Source organism: Spermophilus citellus (assembly GCF_964194105.1).
Source record: "Spermophilus citellus genome assembly, chromosome: 18".
NCBI lineage: Eukaryota > Metazoa > Chordata > Mammalia > Rodentia > Sciuridae > Spermophilus > Spermophilus citellus.
In genome coordinates this window covers 14981276-15007513 of record NC_138200.1, presented here as the reverse complement: position 1 = coordinate 15007513, position 26238 = coordinate 14981276, and the positions used below count along the sequence as shown (strand labels likewise).

At 58.5% G+C, this 26238-nt stretch overlaps 1 protein-coding gene across 2 annotated transcripts in view; it reads left to right on the top strand.

Moving 5' to 3' along the window:
* Positions 1-6309: 6309 nt before the first annotated feature.
* The window catches only part of PAK4 (p21 (RAC1) activated kinase 4), a 36249-nt gene continuing 16320 nt past the window's right edge, over positions 6310-26238 (top strand). Inside the window, exon 1 of one of the 2 annotated variants that reach the window (XM_081273831.1) lies at positions 6310-6464. The gene's annotated coding sequence lies outside the window, so the exon portion shown is untranslated. The remainder of the gene's footprint in view (positions 6465-26238) is intronic. The other variant, XM_081273830.1, reaches the window with a different exon arrangement.

Here is a 26238-nt window from a genome sequence, read left to right as displayed (position 1 = left end):
GAGCACGCTTAGATCCTGTGACCCACCGTCCAGACCCATTTCACTTATTTTTGGTCCCCTCCATCACCCCTAGGCCACGGGACAGTGTGCGGTTGTCCTGGTGCATAGTAGGTGCTCAGTAAACTGCCCGACCGCCTGGAGGAGGACTGAGAACCGCAGGTACAGGCCAGCACCTGAAAGCGCATGACAAAGAGCAAGAATGACAGTGATTTAGGCGACTCACCAAAGGCCCAGCCCCTGGGAGCTCCCACGGCTGGGTGCGCGGGAGGCAGGGAGGCCCGAGGGTGGGGCTCCTGGAACCACGCGTCTCCGCAGGTGCGCGGGAGGCTCCAGGTGGCGGGCGGGAGACCCGGGCTTCCTCAGGGCGGAGGGAGGGGGGCTTTGGAAGGTGCACAGATGGCATGCGAAGGCTCAGAGGACGGGGAGGGTCTGTGACCTGCTTTTCCTGCCTCATGAAATTCACATGGCCACACTGTCTGTCGCCTTTGTTTTTCCTGTCAGTGTGGGGCCTCCTACATCCAGGCAATCTCTGAGCTGTGCCCTCCTCCTCCTCCTCCTCCTCCTCCTCCTTCTTCTCCTTCTCTCTCTCTCTCTCTCTCTCTCTCTCTCTCTCTCTCTCTCTCTAATTTTGAGCCAGGCTCATTAAGTTTCTTAGGGCCTCATTAAGTTGCTAAGGCCAGCCTCGAACTTCTGATCCTCCTGCCTTGGCCTCCTGAGTTGGCAGGATTACAGCTGTGGGCCACCACTGCCCCCAACTTCAGCTCCTTCATTTTATTTATTTATTTTAAAATATTTATTTTTAAGTTGTAGTTGGACACAATACCTTTATTTTATTGACTTATTTTTAGGTGGTGTTGAGGATGGAACCCAGGGCCTCCCACGTGCTAGGAGAGCACCCTACTGCTGAGCCCCAACCCCAGCCCCAGCCCCTTCATTTTAAAAAATAAACTTTAGTCTTTCGAAACAGTCTACAGAAAAATTGCAAAGATAGTAGATCACCCACAAACCCCACACCCAGCTCTCCCTTTCATTGAAATCTTAGTGTCTTATCTTGTTGTCATGAACCAATGGACAGGACCCAGGTGAAGGGCCAGCCCAGGAGGCTGGGCCAAAGGAGGCGGTCTTAGAAGGCCGCTGACTGTAGGGTCCCATTCAAGGCTTTGGGAAAGGCAGCGTCACCAAGACTCACTCTGTGGCAGCCAGAGTGGGTTCATTGTTGCCTATGGGGGGGGGGGGCGGGGGGAGGATTAGGTGCCAAGGCACAGGAGGAAGCTCTGGGTGATAGAGATGTTCTCTCTCTGGTGCTGGGGATGGAACCCAGGACCCCACAAGGAGGAGGCAAGCACCGTACCCTGGAGCCACACCTTGGGGACTATGCGCTCTTTTTACGGCTGCCTAGATGTGTTTATTGACTTGGAATTTCTCTTTTTAATTCTGCCCATCACTTCATTTTATATTATGTTATTTATTGATTCCTATATTTATCATGTATCAACCAAGCATTTATGCTCTGAAAAAAAAAGAGAGAGAGAGAGACAGAAGTGGTTAGAAGCCCAGACCCTCCAATCCAGGCTGCCTGTGTGGCTTTGGAGAAGTGACTTACCCTCTCTGTGCCTTGTTTGCACATTTGTAGAATGGAGATGACAATAATGCTTAGAGATGTTGTGGGGAGCGAAGGAGGCTGTGCGCACTAAGTGCTCAGCACTGGCGGGGCCTGTGACGTGGAAGGCTCAGGGAGTGTTCACGGTTGTCACTACCCAATATGCTGGGCTCCCCGATGGCGTCAAGGGGTGTGTTCATGAGTGTGAGCCTCTTTCAGGGCCTCAGTGTTGAAGTCGGACTCCCTTCCTGTTCCAGGTGGGGGCTTCGCTCTCTCCCTCCCCTGCCCCGGCCTCAGTTTCCTCATCTGTTAAGTGGCTCTGAAGGTCCCACCCTATAGACAGTAAATACAGTGATGTGGGCAGGACCTTCAGAGAGGGCCTGGCGTGGAGGACAGAGAAAGTCTGGGAGCAGCAGAGTATCAGACAACAGGGATTCAGATATTCCACGATCATCAAAAACCAATGATGATAAAAATTCCTACAATAGTACTTGCAGGCTGGGCTGGGGCTCAGTGGAGAGCGCTTGCCCAGCACATGGGAGGCCCTGGGTTCGATTCCCAGCACCACATACAAATAAATGAATAAGATAAAGGTCCATCAACATCTCAAAAAATATTTTAAAAATAGTATTTACCACTGATGAATATTTTCACATACATGTTTATGCCTAAGTCAGTCTGTCTGTGTCTCTTTCTCTCTCTCTCTCTCTCCCCCCCCCCCTCTCTCCAGATTTGGAATTTAACCCAGAGGCACTTTACCACTAAACTACATTCTTGGCCCTTTTAATTTATTTTATTTCAGGACAGGGTCTTGCTAAGGTGCTGAGGCTGGTCTTGAACTTGTGATCCTCCTGCCTCAGCCTCCCAGGTCGCTGGGATCACAGGCTGCACCACTACACTCAGCTGCCTTTCTTTCCCTTTAAGATCAATTCCTAGAGTTGGAATTGCTGTATCAAGTGAAGAGTAGGTGACATCGTTGAGTCTCTTGATGGCTATCACCAAAAGGCTGCCTGAGAGGCTTTTTACTTTTTTTTTTTTAATTTTAAGAGTGCTTCTTATTTTGTATTCTTACCAGCACTGATTATGACATTTAAAAGATTTTTTCTCAGCTAAGTACAATAGCTCACGCTTGTAATCTTAGCAACTCAGGAGGCTGAGGCAGGAGGATCTCGAGTTCAAAGCCAGCCTCAGCAACGATGAGGTGCTAAGCAACTCAGTGAGACCCTGTCTCTAAATAAGATATTAAAAAAAAAAAAACCCAAAACATTAGAGGCCAGCCTCCGTAACTTAGTAAAAAGTCTTGTCTCAAAATACAAAATAAAAAGGGCTGAGATGTATAGCTCAGTGGTAAAGTGCCCCAGGGTTCAGTCCCTAGTGTGTGTGTGTGTGTGTGTGTGTGTATTTTTCGCCCAAGATACCTAAAGAATCAGTTTAGTATGCATTTCATTCATTGCTTATTCACCAATTCCATTTTTCTCATTTATTGTTTGGATTGTTTTTTTGTATTTTTGTTCATATCTTTTGCCTATATTTCTATTGTATAGACAGCTGTCTTATTGACTTGCAAGTGCTTTCTATATATGAAGGACCTAAAGCCTTGCTTGCTGTCCATACACCAGTGATTCACCGTTTTCCTTGATACCTAAAAATCTACAATCTTTATTGTTACGAGTTCGAATGCTCCTGGCCGTCTTCACCGTCTCCATCCAATTAGTCACCTCCACAGCACTCCTCCAGGGAGGCTCTGTGGGAGGCTCTTTGGACTCTGATTTCTTCTTCCAAGGCCTTGAAGTAGGAAGGGGGTCCTGCCCCACCCTGAGTAAGCTCTTGGGGCAGGTCTGTCACCGGGATTGTCCCAGGGGTCTGATCTCTACCTGGGTCCTCAGCTAAGGTACAAGGGGCTTCCCCTAGCACATTCTGCAGCCGATTGCCCTGAAACTCGGGCTGGGGCATCAGAGAGACAAAGACTGCGCCCTTTCTCCTCCCATCCCTGTGGCCTGGGTAGGATTCCATCCTCAGCCCCTGGTCTTGCTCCTTCTAGAGCAGAGATTCTGTGAGGGTTCAAAGGAGCACAACCAAGAGCCTTTCCTGCCGGTGAGGAGCCGCGGAATGCGGAGCGGGATCACACCATCTTGTAACACGTGCTCAGGCCACCAGGGGGCAGCAGAGGGCAGCCGGTGAGCAGCGCTAGGTCCAGGGTTTGCCCCACGAGGTTGAGGCTGAGCGAGGAAAGAGGTTTCTTTCAGCCTCGGTGGCCTCCTGGACGAGCAGAGGTGGGTGTCAGAGCTCGTTGTTCAAATCAAATGGCTGAGCAGGGCGCGGTGGCGCACGCCTGTAATCCCAGCGACCTGGGAGGCTGAGACAGGAGGACCACAAATTCAAGACCAGCCTCAGCAACAGCAAGGTCCTAGGCAATTCAGGGAGACCCTTTCTCAAAATAAAAAATAAAAAGGCGGGGCGCTGGGTTACACCTGTCATCCCAGCACCTCGAGAGGCTGAGGAAGAAGGATGGAGAGTTCAAAGCCAGCCTCAGCAAAAGCGAGGTGCTAAGCAACTCTAAATAACATACCAAAAAGGGCTGGGGATGTGGCTCAGTGTCAGCGCCCCTAGGTTCAATCCCTTGTGCCCCAAACAAACAAACAAACAAACAAAATCAAATGGCTAGAATTATGACTCTATCAAGAGTCATAATCATAGAAATGCTTGAAACACAGGAAATGTATTAAATTTCAAAATGGACATGCTAGGATTTGGGAATGTAGCTTGGTGGTAGCGCCCTTGCCTAGCATGCCAAGTCCCTGGGTTCGATTCCCAGCACCGCAAATAAATTCATAAGTGTACATTCCCTCTAACTCAACCGTTCTATTCATGGTAATCTATTCAGAGGAAATGATTAGAGCTGTGCACAAATGTTTAGCTCTTTGGATTTTTTAGGAAACAGATTTATAGTAGCAAAATATGTATTAACAGTATAGATGCTCAACAGAATAGAGGGTTTAAGCAAATTAGAGTTCATTGATAGGATGCTTCTTATGCAGCCCTTAAAATAATCTTCTGAAAAATGTTTAATAACATGGAAAGATACTAGTGATATCTTGTTTTTAAAAGACACAATGTTCTTTAGAAATGTATGTCTCTGACCCTATTTATTTATTTATTTAGTTGTTGATGGATTTTGTTCATTCATTTCTATGTGGTGCTGAGAATCGAACCCAGTGCCTCACACGTGCTAGGCAAGTGCCCTGTCACTGAGCCACAACCCTGGCCCTCCTATTTCTTTTTTTTTTTTTTAAAGAGAGAGAGAGAGAGAGAGAGAGAGAGAGAGAGAGAGAATTTTTAAATATTTATTATTTTTTAGTTCTTGGCGGACACAACATCTTTGTTGGTATGTGGTGCTGAGGATCGAACCCGGGCCGCACGCATGCGAGGCGAGCGTGCTACCGCTTGAGCCACATCCCCAGCCCCTCCTATTTCTTTTTTAAAGATAGGAAAATGTAAAGAGAACATACCTTAGCATCCATCATTCAGTCATGGTTTTCAGACATTAATGAACTGCCTACTGTGTGCTAGATGGTCGTTGGGGCACAGGAGCTGCATCAAACATTTAAGTGCATCTCTGAAGAGTGGAGTCACCAGTCGCTCAAAAACTACATACCCCAGCCCTTTTCATTTTATTTTGAGGCAGGGTCTCCCTAAGGGTGGCCTCAAACGTGTGAACCTCCTGCCTCAGCCTCCCAAGTAGCTGGAATCACAGGCTGCACCACCATGCCCAGCCATTTAACAAATGTTTATTGAGCACTCCCACGGCATCGATGCCAGCGCACTGGGTACGCGACGGTGAACAAGGACAAAAATCCACCATCTCTTGGAGCTGACATTCCAGCAGAGGAGGCAATTGACAATAGACGCAATCAGCAAGCACTAGTAAAGGTCTTGGTAGCATCTGAGAGACATGTTTGCTGCTTTAGGAGGGGTGGGCAGGAAGGAGCTCAGTGGGAAGAGCATGCTCCAGGCAGAAGGGAAAGCCCGTGCAAAGAAAGGCCTGCAGCTGAAAGTGCTCCTGATTTTTTTTTTTTCCAGGAAGAGTGAGAAGACTGGAGGCTGGTGAGTGAGGTCATAGATGTCCGAGTTTATTCGTTTTTGAAGTTTAAAAGGGTTTTTAAATTTTTCTATTGTTTTATTCATTACTTTAAAAACTTATTTTAAAAAGGAAGACCAAATAGTGTCAGATGACTGTCCTTCAAAACCTATTCCCTACTTTTCTGGGATCCTAAGCCAGCTAGTCCTCCTTTAACCTGTTTCTTATCTGTAAAATGACTAATAGAAATAAAACAGGCTGCGTTGCGTGTCCGGCTAATCCCAGGAAAGCGTTTACCGCATGGCTGACGCCTCGTGCTTAAGAACTATTCCTGGCGATTATTAACCCATTGCTGTCTTCCGTCCCCTAATTCCTTCTGGGAGAAGTGGGAGCGCGTGCGACAGGAAGACAGTCATTTCCCCTTTAAAAGAAACTGGGGTGGGCCGGGAGTGGGCTTCTCCGCACCTTTTCCAAATTCTCCAATCCCCGCCTGGCATTTTCTGCCCGAAAGTCTCCGATTGGACCATCTACACCAATTAGAAGCTGGAGCGGGCACAGCCCCGCGCTCAGCTCCGCCCCTACGTAGGCCCAGCCCTCTGCCCGGTCAGCGCCGTTGCTATGGGGACTGGTGGGCGGCGAGGGGGAAAGCCCCGGATGTTCGTTGGGGATTCAACATGGCGGCGGTAGTAGCCGCGGTGGCGGCGGCGCAAGAGAGCTGAAGGCGGCGTAAGGGCGCGGATTTCTGGGCCGAGTAGCCAGGCCGCCTGCGACGGTGGCGCCGAGCCGGTAGGCTAGGCGGTCTGGGCAGGGATGGCGGGGTAGGCCGGGCGCCGGCCGTGGAAGAGCTTTGAAGTCGGAGGGGGCGGGGCCGCCGGTGTCAAAGTTCACAAGTGGAGGGAAGGGTCGCGTTGAGAGGGTCGGGGGTCAGCGCTGAGGGGAGGGAGGCGTAGAGGAGATCCGAGATCCAGCTCTGGGGGGCGTGGCGAAGGGCAGGGCAAAGTTTGAAATTTGAAGTGGGGGCGCGGAACGAGTACCCCAAAAGTGTGTGGGGGGGTCAGAGTTACTAATGTGAGGGGAGGGTGCCCCTACATGGGTCAGAGGTCACAACTATGGGGTCGGTGGGTTGCAGATCTAAAGGCCACAACTAACAGGACAGGTGAATGAGTTTTAGGTTTGGGGGTCTTTTAGGGGATCAGAGGGGGCGTGGCTAGAGGGTACAAAGGTCAAAATCTGACAGGGAGACTGAGGGTTCCGAGGGTCTAAAACTGAAACCCAGGGGACATACTGCTGGAGCGAAGGGGCAGGGACATGCAGAAGAGAGGTCAAAAGTGCTTCCTGGTGGTGGGAGACGGGGAACCCCTCCCACAAATGATGACGCTGGTCTCCTGCTAGATCTCTTCCCCTGCTTCACTGTGTCCCCATCTAGGCCCCCACAGCCCCGTGGGGTCTTAGCCTGTTGTTAAGAACCAAAGTGACTTGCCCAAGGTCAGCTATAAGTTGTGCCGCCGAGAGTCCACCTCTGGATTCTGTCTCAGAGCCCTGTGTTTCTGCCTCTCCAAGAATCGCAGTGTTGGTTAACCTTTAATGAGGGCTCACCCCGGGCCGAGTGCCCGCACCTGGTTTTGTTCCATCGCTATCACAATTGGAGCAGTGAGTTATGGAGATAAACCCACTTTACAGGCAGAAAAAGAGAGGCTCAGAAAGCCGCTGAGGACAGGGGCTGATTCAGAGTCGGGTCAGAATGCTCCCAGAGCTCCTGCCTCTAGCTTCCACACTGACCATTCCCCGGTGGGTCTGTGTCTGGAAGCAGCAGGTTGGGCAGGGCTGGGCCACTCCCTGGGCAAGAACAGAGTGTCTGTTTGGTCTCCTTGGAAGGGTGTGATCTGGGCGGGTTCCCGTGGGCCTGTTGGAATGGGATGTTGGTGGGTGGCCCACAGTTCAGGGAGACTGATGGGCTCATGGTTGGGAGGGTGTCCTTGGGGGGGGGGGGACCTGTGAAAGCCGGATGTTGTGTGTTCTTGGCCCCCAGCCTCTCCCTGGGTCCTCAGTGGCTCCCACCTCCTTTCCTGCCACTGTTTCCCCAGCTCCCAAACTCTCCAGCTTCAGGCGTAGGCCTCCTGGCAGGCTCTGACCTCCCTGTTCCCCTTTGGCTGGAATTTCCCCACCCGCAGCCGCTCTCACCCTGCCCTGGACCACCGCCCCCTGCAGCCTCTCCCTCTGCTGCTTCCCAGCCTGCTGCCGGCCGCACCTGTTTGCTAGGGTGCGCTTGGAGTTTGCCTGTTAGAGGTGGGTGTTCCAAGCGCTGCCTGGCTTTGGGGAATGCCCTGGGGTGGCGGGTGATTGCTGGGCGCTGGGACTGCAGCAGAGGACAGGACCCACAGAGCCCCCAACCTCAGGGTCTCCTGTGGGAGCAGACTAGAACCAGACGCCCACCTGTGACACATGGTGACATCTCTGCCAACAGTGATGAGGGCTGGAGCGTGTTCATACCCTGGGCCTGGCCTGAGACCTTTGTCCCTGGGAAAGTCCCTTGAGGAAGCTCCGAAGGTTCGGTAGCCGAAGGTTCGGTAGCCGGGAAGGAGCGCCGGGCGCTGGCTGTAGTGGAGGCCATGTGTGGGGTTGGGGAGACCCTGAGGCTCAGCCGGGGAGGGCCGGGGGCAGGAGAGGGGCCAGGAATTTCCTCCCCTGTGACACAGCACAGTGCTGGGCTGCCTCGTGGAAGTGCTGCAGGGACTCAGAGCACCTGTCCTGGCCTGGATCAGGGAAGCCTGGCATCAGGGGGGCCTGGCATCAGGGGGCACGTCAGCACTAGGCTTGCTGCTGCCACTGCCACCAAGAAGGGCCTCGGAGCTGGTTCGAGGCCTCGCCCCACCTGCCCCTGGCTGGCTCTGCAGCCACCCCTCCCCCCAGGCTCTGGCATGGTTGGGAGCAGGCAGGCCGCCAGCAGCCCTCTGAGGCACCCAGCTCAAGCCTTGTGCTGCCAGCTTGGCACAGTGAGGGCAAGGCTCAGCCGTCGGAGACCCACACTTTCAGGTTCCTGCCTCGTCACCCAGCAACCTGGGACCTTGGGCAAGTGGTTTCTTATTAGCTGATTTTTACCTTGTGGTAGATTTTAGGCTGAAAATGTAGGGACGAGTTGTAGGGGTGCGCAGGAAGGTCAGAAGGGAACTCTCCCAGGTCCCAGGGAGCCAGCCGTGCTAGATGGCACGGAAGCCACCTCTCCCTGCAGCCTGCCTTCCCGGGCCCTGGGGCAGCGGGAGCTTCCCTGCTCAGCGCAGGCACACTTGTCCCACTGAGCCTAGGAATGGTGTCCCCGTCACATGTCTCCGTGCCCTGTGCTTTTCATGTTCCATCTTAGACTTCGGGTGTTGCTCTGGGCGGCTGGGTCCGGCCTGGGGCAGCGTTCAGTTTTCCTGCCTTTGAGGGTTTTGTGATTGGGTCTCAGGAGTTATCCACTTGCACTCTTGGTGGCCCTCCTGCTGGCTTCCGTCGGAGCTGTAACAGTGTTGCGGTGAACATTCTAGACTGTTTGCTGTATGCCAGGCCGAGTCTGGCCCAGTCGCCTTGCAGTGGCAGTGCTGCCTGTGGCTTCACAGCCCGGGCCCAGCGCCTCCCAACAGCTCCCAGCTGACCTCGTGCCACAGTCTGCAGCCACAACAGCAGGCTGTGGGGGACCCACCGGTAAGCCCGTTGGGAACGTTGGAAAGATGGTTCACGGCACTGCCTTAGCTGGGGCCGGACACCGACAAGTCCCACACCAGAGGCAGAGGCAGGCTGGGAGGGCTTTGACCTCTACCCCGGGGCAGGCAGGACGCTGACCCAGCTTTGATTCAGTTTTCCTTGGAGGGCAGCTGCCAGGGCTGGCGTTTGGGTGAGGGGCTGGGCTGACCTGAACCTGCTCCAGGGGCGAGGAGCGGGGAGTAAAGGTGGGAGGGGGTGGCACAGCCTCACTGCACTCTTGCATGTGACCAGCACAGACAGCCGCTGACAGACCTGCTGACTCCAGACTGTGACAGCCCAGAGTCAGGACTGTGAGGGAGGAGCCTCAGGCAGAGGGCTCAGGGCCTGGGTAGGGCCGTACCTGACCTAGCCTGGGAATTCCGCAAGGGCTTTCTAGAGAAAGGGACCAGAAAGGTTGATGAGAAACAGTGATGGGGCTGGAAAGGAGGCAGAAAGAAAGAAAACAGGCAGTGGGTACGGAAGGTGCAAAGGCCCTGAGGCCAGAGCGCCTAAAGCCCATTACTTCAGCTGAGGTGGGGGGGGGGATGCACGTGGAGGAGAAAGGGGTGTGGCGGACAAGCAGGAGGGGAAGTCATTTAAGGGTTTTAACAACATCTGGTTTCCCTTTATAAAGACTGTGCAGGCCGCTCTGGGAGGGAGGGACCCAGGGTGCCAGGGAGACGTGGGTGGGTGGGGGGGGTGTGTGTGCTGCTGTCATAGTCCACGCAGGAGAAGAGGGTGGGTTGGTGAAGGTGACTGTGATGCGGGCTTGTCCCCTGCTGACCGAGTCTGAGTTCTGACCCGCATTAATCCGTGGTCGTCCTGGCAGTCTGAGACGGTACGCTACTGTCCCACTTTAGGGATGAGAACGCAGATCCAGCCAGGGGTGTGCCTTGCCTCTGGATATGGCAGGCAAGGCAGAGGCGGGACTGCACCCCAGGCTTCGGGCTCCAGAGTCGCTGCTCACTGTGGCCCTCCTGGCCCCTGCTTGTCCCCTTGCTTCGTACCCAGGCTCCTTTTTAGACAGAAGCCCCGGGGACCCTCTGGACGGATGCAGAGTCCCTCCTTCCTCAGGCCCCGTCCCGCTCCCCTCCGTGTGGGCCGCACCCTCCTTCGGCTCGTGGCAGCTGGACTTCCTGGCCAGACGCCGTCGGGGTGTCCCCGCAGCTGTTTCTTCCATCTCCAGAGCAGGCGGTTAAGGTGCTGCCAGCAGGAAGCCGTCCCCTTCCAAGTCGCGGCCAGGGAACCGGGACCCTTTCCGTCCCAGCCATCATCCGGGGCCAGGGCTTATTGTCTGCTAGACACATTGACCACAGGAAGGGCAGAGGGAACTCTCCAGGTCCCAGGGGAGCCGGCTGTGCCAGATGGCACAGCAGCCACCTCTCCCTGCAGCCTTCTCCTGGGCCCCCGTCCCTGTCCCCAGTCGTGGCCTGCCTTCCCGGGCCCTGGGGGCAGCGGGAGCTTCCCTGCTGGGGTGCACAGCTGCCCCCAGGGCGGGTGCTCCCCTCAGGGCCGAGGAGGGGCTGAGGCCACTGGCCTGTGAGGTGCTGGCCTGGGCTTGGCGCAGAGCTGGGCGAGCCCTTGGTGAGCCTTGAGCTTGATGGCTTTCCCCGCTGCTGTTTCCTGCCCGCTGTCCTGTGGGCTCCCGGGTCCTTAGCAGCTGTGGTCACCTGGCTCCTGTTCTTGGCTCCTCACGGGCACGTGCTTCCTGAGTGTCACCGCCAGGGCTCTGCTGGGGACCCTGAGGACCAGGTGCTCCTGGCCCCATTTCTTTCCTCCTGTGCTTCGTTTTCAGGAGGCAGGTTTGGCCGCTGTGCCTGGGTCACCTAGCCCCCCGAACGCGCTGAAAGCCCTGCACAGCCAGCAGGTGGCCGCCCCGGGGCCAACGGCCTCCCTCTGGCTGCTGTCCCTTCCCGGAGACAGGGTGCCCGTGGTTTCCCTCCTCTTGCTATGTGTGTTCCTGGGAGCACCCCCGCCACCGCCACCGCCACTGCTTTTACCCAGAGGTCATGGAGGCCAGGTCTGTCCTGCCCTGGCATTTCCACTCTGAGGTTCTGGGTCAGAACAGCTCGTGCTGCCAGTGCCCGGCGGCTCCTGTGTGCCCCGCTGACCCCCTTCTGGCAGGCCAGGCCGGTTTCCCTGCTGTCGACAGGGCCACACTGCGTGTGAGCGTGGCTGTGGACAACTTCTAGAAGTGGGCTTGAGATTCGTCCCTTCAGCTGTGCCAGTATGTCCCACCCTGCAGACCGGTGGTGCCAGGTCACACTCCCACCCTGGTGTGTGGCAGCTCCACACCTTCGCTGCCTTGGACGGTAACACCTTTGACCTTTGCCACTTTGATGGGTGACAAACGGTCCTCATCATCTTTCTCATTTTAATAGAGTGGAGTGGAGTGTGGGTGTGTCGAAAGCCGTGGAGTGTCCTTTTCTGAGTTGTCTGAACCTGATCATTTTCCTTTTCCTGAGAAGGGGAAGCAGGCCTAGGCCTCGCCACCCCCCAGGCAGGTGACAGATCCGGCCTCCCCCCAGCCTTCCTGGCCCCACCCTGGAGCTCTCACCTGCCTGGTGCGGAGCGGGACTGCTGGGCTCCTACTTACTGGCTGAGTGTGCGGAGCAGTCACTGCCCCTGTCTCTGCCCTGTGTCCTTGTCTGTAAAATGGGGATGCGTCCGAGTAGGGTTGTTTTGAGGATATAAATGCACATTCAGCAGGTGAGATACTAAGTGCCAAGGACCGTGGCTGCTGAGTTCAGTAGTTGTGATAGTACCTGGCCCACGCCATTAACAGGCGCGGTCTAAGTGCCTTCTGCAAACTGACTTAATGGGCCTGTCCCTCCCATCAGCGCCAAGACATGGTGTCATTATCATCTCCCTTTAATAGGGGAGGGATGCTAAGCATGGTGGCGCATGCCTGCAGTCCTAAGTACTTGCAAGGCTGAGGCAGAGGGTCACGAGTTTAAGGCCAGCCCAGGCAGTGGGCGAGACCCCAACTCAAAATAAGCTTTAAAAAGGAAGCCAGGCTGGGTGGCGCATGCCTGCAGGCCCAGCGACTCAGGAGGCTGAGGCAGAGGCACCACAAGTTCGAAGCCAGCCTCAGCAACTTAATGAAGCCTTAAGCAACGCGGGGAGACCCTGTCTGAAAATAAAAGATAAAAAAGAGCTGGGGGTGTGGGTCAGTGGTTAAGCACCCCTGAGTTCAACCCCTGGTACCAAAAAAAGAAAAGGTAGGGCTGGGGTTGTAGTTCAGGGGTACAGTGCTTGCCTAGCATGCTGGGTTTAGTCCCCAGTGCTGGGAAAAATGGGGGAGGAAATTGGGACCTGGGTCACTCGCCCAGGGTCAGCCCTGGGTCATGGAGCAAGTAGGACTGGGACTGGCTCCGCAGGCCTGGCTCCTACCCTGGGACCCCTCCTGCTGCTGCTCGTCCCTCCTTCCCACAGCCCCTTCTAGGATGTCCCCATTCTAGGCAGGCTGCGGGGGAGCTTTGAGGGGACACTGTAGTGGGGGGGACATGGCAAAGTCCTCTCACTGCGAGTCTCGCCCCCTCCCACCCCAGGTGCTGGCCGGAAACTCCTGATAAAGCAGCATTGTGTGAAGCTTCGAGCTTATTCCCAGTCTGGTTTCCCCACTCCCACGGGACAGAAAGTGGCTTGTCATTCTGGACTGAGGGAGATGCTAGGGACTCCCCACTAGCCCTCTGACCCCACCAGTGGCCATGGTCGGGCATTGGAGAAAGAAGGACACTGCAGCCCCCGGCTCCTCGGAATAGTTTCCCTGCAATTGAGGAGCCCCTGCAGGGCCTTGAGCGAGGGGCCAGTCCCTTCCTGGTGCCCACGGGGCCTCCCCAGGCCTGGCCTGCCTCCCCCAAGGCTCCCACAGCGGCCACCCCCGGTACTTGACTCTGACAGGCGTCTGCCAGCCCGTGCTCCCCAAGGACCTTTACCAACGACAAGTGTGTGTGCTGCAGAGGGGGCATGATGTGCGTGCCAGTTAGCAGAGTGTCACAGGTGGACAGACCTTCATCCCTTCATCCCTTCCTGGTCACAACTTCCATGGTGACCGCCATTTGTTCCCTTTGGCCAGCGGGGCCTTGCTTTTCCAGAGGTGGGTACTCGGGGTGTGCGTTCCCGGCCACGGAACACCGCCCCCGCTGGCCGTGGCCTGTCCCTTCCTTCACCCCTCCTTGCTGCCAGCGAGTGTCTGTTTCTCTCTCTTGGTGGCTTCCCTGTCCCTTCTGCACATACATTTCAGGAGCACGACCAGGAGTGCGCTGTTGGCACAGAGAGCCTGGTGTCACCACGATGTGTGTCCCCTGCAGGGTGGGGGTGACAGCGTGGTCCCTGCGCAGCCCCAGCACTGGAGACTGTCAGTTTTCAGTTGCCACTGGGACAGGTTTATTCTTCTTCTCTCCTGCCAAAGTAGCACTTGGTTCTCGTCGGGTGGGTCTTCCTGTTCCTGCCCGCCTGTGCCTGGCGCTCCGGCTCGCGCTCCTTCCGTGCGGAGGAGTCAAGTGTGGATCCCTGATAAGCCTGCGCTGTGACCGGGGCCCCGGGGGTGAACCCCAATGTCAGCAGCCTGCACAGAGCCCTCCAGCAGGGGTACAGGCCTGGATCGAAGAGTGACACCAGGACAGGGCAGGACTCTGACATCCAAGCCCCCGTCTTGCCCCCTTCACCCCGTGCTGGGCCCAAGCCTGGTCTTGTCCCCAGCCCTTCCTCTCCTCATCCCGAATGGCAGCACCTGTCCCTCCCTCAGGCCACCTCACCGTCCGACCCTCCCCAGGGCCTCCTCGCTGTTCCCTACTATCCTTACAGCCTGTCCTCATAACACCTGGCCACATCACGCCCGGCCCTGCCGGGGACCCTCCTGTGACTCTCTCTGCCAGGGGAAGAGCCTTCAAGGCCCAGGGCCCTGACCCGGCCTTCCCGCCTGCCGCACCCTTGGCGCCCTCCGCCCTCTGCCATTCCTGGACATTCCAGGTCAGGTCTCGCCCCAGGTCTCTGTTTCTTCTGTTCCCTCTGCTGACAGCGCTGTCCCTCTGTCCATTCAGTCACCCTCAGAGACCCCTGCCCACAGGGTCTGCGGTGGCACATCCCACACCTGCGTTTTTCTTTGGCCGCCCCCCGGCTTGACCTTCGCCCTGGTGCTCGTCACCGTTACTTACGCTACGTGGTGATGGGGGTCTGTTGGGTTAGGGTGCACCCCTGCTCCTGTGAGAACTTGGCACACATTATTGGGGGTGGGCGTGGAAGGACGGGCCCTCGCTGTGTCCATAGTTTGTTCCCATGGTTGGTGGGCAGTGGTCTCAATAAATGCTGGTGGGCTGGCGCAGGCACATGCCTATAATCCCAGTTACTCAGAGGCTGAGGTGGGAGGATCACAATTATGAGGCCAGCCTCAGCAATTTAACGAGACCTTGTCTCAAAAACCAAAAAGGACTGGGGATGCGGCTGTGAGTAGAGTGCCGGGTTCAGTCTCCAGCACCAGAAAATAAATCAATAAACAAATGTGGGGGGCTCGCTCTGGCTGAGCTGTGATGACTGAGGGTGGTCACAGTGTCTAATGGGACCTGCTGTGGGCGGGAGTGCAGCCACTTTCCAGAGTAGGAAGTGTCACTCCAAGAATGACCTGGCCTATCTAGGGGAGGAGGGGTTATGGGCATGGGAGGCTGAGGCACAGCCCGTGGGTCCCCCCCACGAGATCACAGGGCCCTTTGAAGAGTGGGGAGAAGAATGGGGCTGCCCGGGTTCCCTTTCTGAGGCCCTCGGGCTGCGCGCCTCAGGCCTTCCTGCCCAGCGCAGGCCTTTCTCAACTCGCGCCCTTCACATCCTCCGCCTGGCGCCTGGCGTGTCCACCTAGATGTGATTGTCTAGTTTTAAACACGTGCTGGCCTGCTGTGACCTCCAAGAGGACACAGTGGTAGATAAACAGACCCGGCTGCCACCCCTGGAGCCTGTCTCCTTGCCTCAGCCGCCCGGGGCAGCCCTGCTCAGAGGCAAAGAAGGCCTGACATGACCTTGAGCCTGGGGAGTCCTCTTTCTGGACACAGGATCCTCGTTAGACTGATTAGAGGGCAGGGTGAGCCAGCGAGGTTTGCGCAGCCCGTCCTTCCTGGAACCCCGAGGTGGCCACACCCACCTGACCCATTTCACAGACCGAGGCCGGTGGCTGTCGTGGTGGCCAGTCCTTGGCGCGTTGCGGGCTGGCACTGAGCCGAGCGGATCCGCAGCGGCTCCTGGCCTGGGGACCGAGGGTGGAGCCACTCCCAAACTCTGGCCTTGGCCAAAGCCTCACCAGGCCACTGCCCGCGTCCCCTCGGCTGGCCGTCCTTTCTTCTTGATTTCTTATTTCTTCAAGTTGAACCCCGGGTCCGGGAGCGCCTCGCCCGGGTGCTGTGCGGCTTCCCCAGTTGGGGGCTTGTCTTCCTCTGAGGTCGAGTACTGCCGTGAATAACCGGGCTCCTTGTGGGGTCACTCTGCTGCCATCTCACTAGGCTCTACATTCCTGCTCCTCACACGTGGCCGTGGCGCTGCTGTGTGTAGGTGTGAGGGTGGCAGAGTGACCCCAGCACCAGGCATTCAAAACAGGCTGCCCACCCTGCCCTGGTGGCGGCTCTCACTCCTGTGTGCAGCCGTCGGGGGGGCTGTCACCTGGTGCAGGCCCTCGCGCACCGCGCTGTCCTCGCTGTCCTCCTGTCCCCAAGTCTTGGCTGCGGTGAGAGGACCCACCCTCCCACTCGCTCTCCTCGGGAGCGTCCTGGCTGTGCCTGGCTTCATGTTTTCATTTAACTATTAGCGCAGCAGCTTGTCAGTGCGTGCCCCACCCCCCATGCCTACTGGTCCATGAACTGGTGTGCCTTGGTCATCTCCCCAGCGTCTCTCGCAGAGTGTCACCCTTGCCCACACGGGCCTTGCCCACTTCCTGGTCTGTCACCGTGGCAGGAGGTCTCTGCCCTCCCTGGCACCAGGCAGGTCTGGCCGCAGGCTTGGCCTTGCGGGGGAGGATCTCTGGCATGGCGGGCCACCCCTCATTCCCGGCCTCTTCCCGACACCACCTCTGAGCCCTGGCAGAGGGTGGCAGGGTGCCCAGAGGGGAGGCTGTAATTTTCCTGAATGATTTCAAGGCTAATGAAAGGTTTTCTTGACTAATCAGCTTACAGTCTAATTATCAGGGAGCAGGATGCAGGAGCAGCTGTGCTGGGGTCTCCCCGCCACATGGCGGGATGGAGGCGGGGCCCAGCCTTACCCATGGGGGGGCAACAGCTGGGCCCACCCAATACCCTCCAGGAGGTAAGCAGGGTGGCTGTCCCTGAGGGTCCGGGGTGCAGGTCAGCAGGTGCTGGGGGGGAGCAGCCCCTCCCCCTCTGCTGGAGGAGCCGTGTCCCCTGGCCAGGCCCCTCATGGCCTCACTTCACTTACTTTTCCACTTACTTTTTGCACCTCTGGAGGCCCTGCCCCGCTGGGGGCCAGCTCTGATTACAGTTGTTCTGTCCCTCCTCATCCTGCCCACTCTGGTGAGCACTGGAGGGGCGGCCAGGCAGGGTGCTGTGGCTGGGAGCCCAGAGGAGCCAGGGCCCTGGGCTGGAGCTGAGGCGAGGGCTGGGGGTGAGGAGCAGGCCCTGACAGTGGTTCCGGGGCTCCCTGGGAAGGCAGTGGCTGGGCCCGGGATGGGGTGGGACCTGGGGATGGCCGTGCCAGGCTGGCTTCATTCCTTGCATTCCTCAGCAGGCCCCAGACTCTGGTGGCCCTGGTGGGGGAGGGTGGGCCAGCCCCTGGACACTGCCCTGCGCTGCGCTGCCCCCTCCCCTGGCCGCCCCAGGCCTCACTTTACACCTTCGCCCCCTGGGGAGCAGTGAGTGCTGCGGCCCAGGCTCTGGCTATGGGCGCCTGAGTTACAGGAGTGACAGCAGACCCAGTGACTAAGTGATGACACAGTGGGAAGTAGGGCTGGTGTCCCCATGCTCTGGCAGGGGTGGCCTGCCAAAGCTCAGGGGGGTGCTTCTGTGCTGCCTCGTCTGCCTTGGCCGCCCTGGGTCCCGTCCGGGACTGTCCAGCAGTCCGGGCAGCTGTGCCCAGTCCCTGCTTCTCAGCCTCTTGTCCCTCCCCAGCCCCTGCGGCTCTGCTTCTTCCCCCTGGCAGAAGGGCCCGGCTCTGTGTTTTGCAGTCAGATCCTGCTGAGGCCAGAGGCCTGCCGAGCGTCTGGTGGAAAGGGTGCTGAGGCGCTGGGTAGCCCCCCTGCACCTGGGGTCTGGAGGAGGAGCTGGGGGCCACGTCTGACCCACAGTGGGGCTGGTGCTGGGGCCGAGTTGTAGCCTGGCAGGAACACCAGACCCCTCCATGAACCCAGAATCTGGTCATCCACTGCCAGTTTTCATTTGCAGCCCTCGGGAGGACTGCCTGCCGGCCCCTGGCTGGCCACCAGCACAGGCGGGTGCTGCAGAGCCCACGTGGCATCACAGAGAACCTTAGTTATTTCATGGAGACGGCAGTGATCGCCAGTGCTCCCGTGTGCCCCTGCCTGTTGGGGGCCGCCGGCCGCCTCTCCCCCGGTGCAGCTCCAACACAGCCTCCTCTGTGCCTCAGGGAGCCCCTGAGCCTCAGATGTCCCACCTGACTCTTTCCTACTCCCCAGAGTTCCTGCTAGGGGAGTGTGTGAGTCGGCTGTGCACGGGCGCCACGCAGAGCTGCTGCCCCGTGTCACTGTGGTCCCTGTGACCGTTACACCTGTTGTAGTCGTTAGAGAGGCAAGGGTGCAAGATCTCGGGGTGAGCGATCCAGGACTTGCCACTCTGTGATTAGGTCACTTCTCCTTTTAAAAAATGTGTGGGTCCTCTGCGCCGTGGAAATGCTCACACAGCCAGGAGAATGGCCTCCTGCCCTCTCCAGGTCCCCGGTCCAGCTTTAGCAGGTACCAGTCGTGACCAGGCTTTCCCAGCTATACCCACAGCCCCTACCTCCCGATATTTCAAAACAGTTTCCAAAGATCGTGCACTTTACCCAGGAATGTTTCAGACTTAGTTATAATTTTAAAAAAAATTTTTTTAGTTGGACACACACCTTCATTTTATTTATTTTGTGTGGTGCTGAGGATCAAGCCCAGGGCCTCGCACGTGCTATGTTATGAGCCCCAGCCCCTCATAACACGAATTCCCTCATGTCCTCACGTTTCCCAGTTGTTTTCAAGTCCTTTTCCTTCTGTTGCGTGTCGGTCCAGAGTCTGCCCTTGGCCTTGGTTGAAAGGCTCCGCCTTCCACCCCGTGTGTCCTGTGGATTCCCCCAGTCTGCACCCAGCCAGGCCTCATCCCAGGTTCATTTCCTGGGCTACCTATAGCTGGGAGCAGGTCCAGAGGCTCGGCCTGAGGGGAACACCTTCCAGGGGTGGCAGAGTGTGAACCTGGGGGGCACTTAATGTCCGCATGGCTTCCAAGTTAACTTTGAAAATTAAGATTGCTAAGTGGAAAAAGACGAGTGGATTAAAGCAGACCTTTTAAAGCTCTCCTCACGAGGCGGTGCCGGACACAGCAGGAGCAAGGCGGGGGACCCAAAGGACGGAGGCCGACAACTCCCCTGGGCCGGTGTGTGACAGCTCCAGCTTCAGACTGACCCCTGGGTCCCCGTAATTGACTTGTGGTGCGCGGCTTTGGGGTCCCATTCTGCTAAAGGCGCAGGCCCTGCTCTGGCCCTGCCTGCCGTGCCACCCTGGGCAGCTTTCCCAGCCTCTCCGCCTCTTCTTCCTCGTCAACAGGATGGTGACCATGTCCTTTGGAGAACCAGTGCTCCAGAGCCGCTGTTCCTCTTGGGCAGGACCTTGGGCCTCAGCTGCCCACCGTCCTCAGGCTCTGGCTCCTGGCCCGCCCAGCCCTCCCCCCAGTGTCCTCTCCCGACCCCCCAGGGCTCCCTCATTCTTTCTGATCTTTGCTGATGTGCCACCACGTCAGGAGCCTTCCCAGATTTGTCCTCTTGTACAGCACTTTGACGCTCTATCCCTTTTCCCACTTATTTACTAGAACATCAGCCCGGGAGGGCGGGGACTCTATCTTACTCACTGTTGTGGGTGGCCCCAGTGCGTAGAGGAGTGGCTATCCCCAGAGCGGAGCGCATGATGCAGAGCCCTGACTGCAGATGAATGGGGTGGTGAGGTCAGACCTGCTCTGCTCTGTCCTGTGCGACCCGGGTCGGCGCCTTCCCTTGAACCTCACTGTTCTCTGCCCATCTTGCTTGGCGCTGCCGCTGCCCTGGTTTTGTGTGTAATGCTTTGTGGGGGCCTCATTGCTGTCCCCTGTCGCCAGCACAGGGCACAGAGGAGCCGGTCAGGGGCTGTCCCTGCCATGGGGTGCTTCACCTGATCTTAAGTAATAATAACTGCTTCCAGCTTCCGTGAACGGCTATGGTGCCCAGGACTGACCGGGACTGGGACGCCTTGGGCGTTTGGTGGCTAGAAAGGCATCCTGGGCTGGGACTGTGATTCCAGAAGGACGGGAGAGTGGCAGGTGTGGAAAGGCCTGGGTGTTCAGGCTGGGCCGGGGTCGGGGGGACCGAGACTGTCCGCAGGCCACGCAGACGCAGAGGGCGCGCCCGGGGTCCGGCCATGCTGCCTTGTGCCCTGCATGGTGGGAGTCTAGCCCGCGCGTGGGAGCTCCACGTGCAGTTTCGTGACTAGTGATGCCCTGTGGCTGCCCCAGATGGAGGGCGTGGGCACCGTGGCCCCGGGACCCGCCTGTCGCTCCACCAGGTCCTTTTCCTTCTTTCTTCTTGTTGTCTGTTTGTTGTGAAGGACTTTGGATGTCCCCGGGAGAGCAGAGAGTCACCTTGCTGACGTCCCTCTGGCCCGCTACCCACCTTGGACGAGCCTGTTGGCATGGCTGAGCCCGCAGCGGCTGCCCGTGTGCCCAGCGCCCTGCGCCCTGCCTGCCTGAGCCACAGGCTTGGCGCTGTAGGTCTGCGGGGAGGTGCGTGCGGCAGGCGTCCGTGGTGTTTTGCTCTCAGGGTTCTGCTGGGCACACGAGGGAAGCCCTGTGCTGTCAGAGCCTCTCCTTGGCGGGTCGGAGGTCCCTTCTCTGAGGCAGCCTTGGTGCCCTCTGTGATCCTGCCACCCAGCTGCCTCCACTCACCTGGCACCAGCCGCTTCCCCAGCCTTTGGAACAGCAGTGGAAGTGGTGCTTCCTGTTCCTAGTGACCACGCTGGTGCCCAGGTCACCAAAAGGGACTCAGGTGCAGACCCTGAGCACCAGTGCAGTGTTAAGGGTGCTCTGGTCCCCTGGCAGGTCTGTGTCACGCACAGGGACCTTCCTGCAGGAGGGCCTTTGCCCCTCCCTCCGCCCCATCCCCCCGTTAGCCAGGTGCTCGTGGCCCCTCGTGGGGACCCGCTGGGGCAGAGAGTACTCAGGCTCCGCACCTGGCTGCCTGGGTTTGCTGCACAGCCCTGCCACCTCCAGGTAGTGACTTTGGACTAACTGCCTCTGCTGGCCTCTTGCCCACGTGGAGACTGCTGTGTAAGGGACATCTCATCCACGGAAAGCACTCAAGAGCGGGCGCGGAGACGGCTTTGTGTCGTGGAGGAGGGCTGTCACTGTCACTTGTTCGCTCATTTAGCGGATTCACTGTGTGCCTCCTGGGAGTCCAGCCCACCAGCCACCCCTGTGACAGGCTGGCGGTGACCTGTCAGGCTGAGGACCAGCCCCCATAGGACTTGTGGATACATACCAGGTCCGGTGACAGCAGGGGCAGGGGAGGGACCCCGTGGCTGTGGGAGGCCAGGCTTCAGGCTGGGAAACCTGGGAAGGGTTCCTGGAGGAGGGGACATCTGGGCTGAGGAGCAGGAGTTAGTGTGTGGAGGTCTGCTTTGAGGAGAGTTCAAGGCAAAAGGATGGGAAGGGCCTGGCATTTTAAGTAAATTATTAGTATTTTTTTTTTTAAAGAGAGAGTGAGAGAGGGGGGGAGAGAGAGAGAGAGAGAATTTTTAATATTTATTTTTTAGTTCTCGGCGGAAACAACATCTTTGTTGGTATGTGGTGCTGAGGATCGAACCCGGGCCGCACGCATGCGAGGCGAGCACGCTACTGCTTGAGCCACATCCCCAGCCCAATTATTAGTATTTTTAAGTAAACTTTTTATTTTGACCACCGTAGATTCACATGGGTTTTAAATAGTGCGAAGGGGGATCTGGTGCCCTCTCCCCTCTTCCCCTCAGTGAGGCCATCTTGCAAAACCATGGACAAGCCCACACTCAGCGTGGACGTGGACAACAGTCAGGTGCGGAGCCGCCATCGTAGTAGCCCTCCTGACGTCCTCTGAGCCCACCCTGGCCACTCGCCCACCTGTTCCCGCGTGTGATCCTGTCGTGTGAGTGGAATCGCACTCTGGGCAGCCTTTGGAATGGGCTTCTGCATGCTCCTGCCCCCAGAGCGTCATGCGGACAGCGCGCACTGTGGGTCCCTTGCGTGTGGTCGCTGCCAGGTGCTGCGCCGATGCGTGGCTGTGCTTGAGCCCTCAGTCAGGGAGGTGCGGGTGCTTGTCCCTGCCTTCACCATCGCACAGAGAGAGGCTGTGGCATCCCCCTGCAGGTTTCCGTGGGGCACGTGGGTTTCGTTCTCTGGGGTGGACACCCAGCGGTGGGATTGCAGGACTGGGTGGTGGTCGCATGTTTTGAGGCAGTTTCCCCAGTGCGGCACCGTGGGGTTCCCACCGGGAGTGTGTGAGCGGTTCCCGTTCCTTTGGCCTCGCCAGCACTTGGTGTTGTCACGGCTTTTTTATTCTGACTCTTCTAATAAGTGAAGTGACAGCTCGCCGTGGTTTCAGTGTGTACCTCTGACGGCTGATGACGTTGGACTTCCTGTCCTGGCGTCTCTGCCATCTGGCTGTCCTCCTTGGTGGGATCTCTCAGGCCTCTTATTTTTCTTTCTTTTTTTTATTGTTGTGGTGCGGGGCTGTGTACCCCGGCCTTGTCCACGCAAGGCCTTGCGCACTCCGGCCCCTGAGCTCTCTCCCCTGCGCCTGGATTGTGCGGTTTTGGCTCTTGAGGCCTGAGGACGCTCTGCTGCCCGGGACAGCAGGCCTTGGTCAGTGTGACCTGCAGACCTTCCTCCCGTCGCGGCCTGTCATTTATCCTCTCCACGTGGACGTTTGTAGAGCAAGGTTTTTAATTTTGATGAGGTCACTTCATTAATTTTTCCTTCTATGGATCGTGCTTTTGGTGTCAGCCTAAGAGCCCTGCGCCTTGTGCTAGATGCTGAAGATAGTGCCCTAGTTTTTTTTTTTTTCCAAAATTTTTATAGGTGTGCATTTTGCATTTAACTTAACTACAGTGAGATAACCCTCCACACCTGCCAGGGTGGCTGCCATCACTAAAACAGAAATAACCAGCACTAAGAGGATGTGGAGAGAGCAGAGCCCCACGCTTTGCTGCGGGCATGTGAAATGATACAGCCTCTTTGGGGACCAGTTGGGCAGTTTCTCAGGATAAACACTGAAGTACCATGTCACCCAGCAGTTCCACTCCCAGGTATACATCCAAAAGAAGTGAAAGCACAAATGTGAACAGGTACTCGTACATCCAGGTTCATAGCGCCTCACAGCCCCGGGAGGCCGCCAGCCCGGCAGGGAGGAAAGAGAGGTGCTGCGGGGTCTTCAGAGGCGGGAGGCGTGTGTGCAGGTGCCGCCCCCAGCGCAGGACCCCAGGCAGGGCCGCCTCCAGGACAGAGCGCACAGGGCCAAGGACGCTGTCACTGCTCAGCCTCGGAGCCTTGGGCTTTGGCGCCGTAGAGACAGAAAGGAAAGGGCAGGTGGCAGGAAAGGGCAGGTGACTGATGCTGAGGACCCCATACAAGGACCTTGTTCCTGCTGCAGCCAGGGCTGCCCAGCCCACCCCCTCTGGCCAGAGCCTGAACCAGCTGGTCTGGTTTGGGGAGGTGGCCGCCCAGGTGCTCTCTGGTGACTGCTGCTAGGTGCCCCACCCCCACAGGAGGTGGGGCCTGCGGTTTGGGTCTTCTGGGACCCCCCATACCTGGCCTGCTCTGGCCCAGGCCTGGTCCAGCCCCTGCTTAGAGCCCTTGGCTGGGAGGACGGGGTGGACAGGGCTGGGCTGCGGCTGTGGGCCCCTGGCAGGGTGCCGTCCGTCCTCGCAGCGCCTGCCCTGTGCGTGGAGGGTCTCTGTCCTCAGGAGCTGGCTGCTGTTGGGAGGGGGGCCGAACAGGGGTGGACAGGACACAGGTGTCTGTCCACACACTCACCTTGTCACCTGCTTGCTTCACCAGGCACCCAACAGGAAGGGGACCCCCAGCAGAGGCCTGTCACTCAGCCCCTGAGGGGCTGCTCTCTGCTGACCCCGCAGGGCCTCCAGGCCATGTGTCGTGTGAGTGCAGGAGGGAGAGAGGCAGGCAGGCAGCAGGCTGGGACCCAGCCTGGAGCCTCAGGGTCGGCTTCCAGAGCAGGTGCGGGAGGCCAGGCCCTGCCCTCAGGAGGCTTTCAGCCCTGGGAGGGACTGATAGGTCACCACACCAGGGGACGTGCCCCGGGCCAGCAGGGAAGGTGGGGCCTGAGGGAGAGGGGCTGGATCCCCTCAGGGTGCTGGAGAGGTGGCTCTGGGCAGGCTGGCCTCCCCCTCAATCCTGGTTAAGGTGCTTGCCATCTGTACTGGGCGACACTCGGCTTCCTCCCTTTCCAAAATGGGCCTGCAGCAGCATCTGTCCCGTCCAGGGCAGTGGCTGGGTGACCACGCTCAGCTTAGGACCTGACCCGACCCGGAGTGCTGCTCCCGAGGCGGCCGCTTGCACTCCCCAGCGCTCGCCTCCCCTGAGACTGAGACGGAGATGGGCCAGCAGCAGGCGTCCAGGTCCTAGCCCCGTCCTCTCTCCCATTCACATCCCCCTCCCGGCTGCCCCCTCACCTCCCCTGGCTGTGCCCCCTCCCTCCCCTGGCTGTGTCCCCTCACCTCCCCTGGCTGTGTCCCCTCACCTCCCCTGGCTGTGCCCCTTCACCCCCTGGCTGTGCCCCTTCACCCCCTGGCTGGCTCCTACAACACTGGCTGGAATCCAGGGTGGGGCTCGTTCCAGACACCCCTGCACATCAGAGAGGCCACCCAGCCCTTGCCCAAGGGCCCTTCACCCTGCACCTAACTACCACCCTGATGCACCCTGACCTGAGCCTGCCTCCAGCCTGCTGGCCTCCCAGGGGCCCCAGGCACTCCGCCTTGCCCGGCTGTGGCTTCCCAGCCCTGGGGGCCAGCCTGGCGTCAGGGTCGAAGAGGAGGTCAGTGGAGGAGGTCAGTGGAGGCTGAGCCTGCTGAAGTGAGTTGGTACCTGAGTTTGGGTGGTTTGCTCTTAGCCACTCGCAATTCCCTGGGCCAGCCCTGTGCTGGGCAGTGGCCAGATAGTAGGTCCTGTCCTCGTGGAGCAGGTGCCACCAGCTGCCCCACTGCCCGCTGCCGTGGGCTCCCGGCTCTGGTCTCCCAGCTCGCCCTGCCTCCTCCTCCGCCTCCTTCCCACAGGTGGGAGCCACATCCAGGCTCAGCGGCTGCCAGCACAGGGCCGTCACCAGCACTGCCACCAGCACCGCCAGGGCAGCCGGGTGCAGGGCCAGCCACTTTGCTCTGCTGGTTCTGCGCATGCTCGCCTTGTCCCCCTTGCTGGAACCTCCACTGGCCGGCCGCCCCTTTGAGGGTGGCCTGGGCTCAGGGAGTAGGAGGGGAGGGAGCTGGCGGGGCCCTCTCACTGCCCACACCTTTCTTGGGCCGGGGTGGGTCATGGGCCTTTCTGTGTGGTGCTGGTGCCGTCAGCGGGGACTTGACCCGAGTCTCAGCAGGCCCCTGGCCTCGGTGCTCTGCACGTTCCTGAGTCTGGTCTCCTGGGCGGGAGGGTTCCTGCGGTGACCGAGTCACTTTGGGAACGCACCCGTGTCCCTTGGAGGGGCACAGTACCTGCTGCCTCTTGTCTCAGGAACCCTCGGCCGTCGTGGGAGGTCCGTGGACTGCGTGCCTGTGGGCGCATCCCGTGTTCTGGGGGTGGCTGCCCTCCATAGTGTGTGTCCCTGGGCTCCCCGGGTCCCTGCAGCATGTCCCTTGTGGGAGTTCCTGCTTCTCTGGGGTGCGTGGCTCCCTGCGTGTCTGTGGAGGGCGCAGGGCTCGCTCAGGGCCACCTCGCCTGCCCTCCTGTTGGTTGAGAGTTGAGGGGTCCTCGGCGTCGGAGCTCCTCCCTCCGTCTTCCCGCTGATGCCTCTGAACTCTGTTGGTGCCCCGTGTTCCAGGCAGGACCTCAGGCTCAGGGCACGTGTCCCTGCCCCGTGCTTCACAGTGAGCAAGGCACTGAGCCCTAGCCACCAGCTCCAGGGCCCCTGCTCCTGTGCTGGCTGCTGCCAGGGGCTCAGGGTGCGTTGCCAGGTCTCCCTGTGACCAGCGTCCGTGGTTCTGTGTGTCTGCCGTCCATTCTGCGTGTCTGCGAGGTGGTCTGGGGGCTCTGTCATGTGTAGTGCCCCAGCACTGAGGCCGCACGCGTGTGTGTGTCTGTAGCAGGATGCCCATGTGCTGGTGTTGGTAACTGGGCATCGGGCTCCACAGTAAGAGCACAAGTGTGTGCAGTGGGCGTCGGTGGCTGCTCAGGGTGCCGTGTGCCCATGGGGTAGGGGGCGGTGAGCGCTTGGGATCCCGGGCCAGGGAGGGCCCTATCGGGCCTCGTCTCCCTCCTTCCTGCCCGGCCTCAGGGGAGGGATGAGTGAGTCCTAGTCTGACTCCCTGTCCCCAGGCTCACCACGCTCTCAGGTTTGCTGTGGCATCCATCCCCGCCCTGGGCGCCTCTGGGGACGAGGGGCACAGTGTCTGTTCTGTCTGTGCCCCATTGTTGTGGCCCGTTTAGGA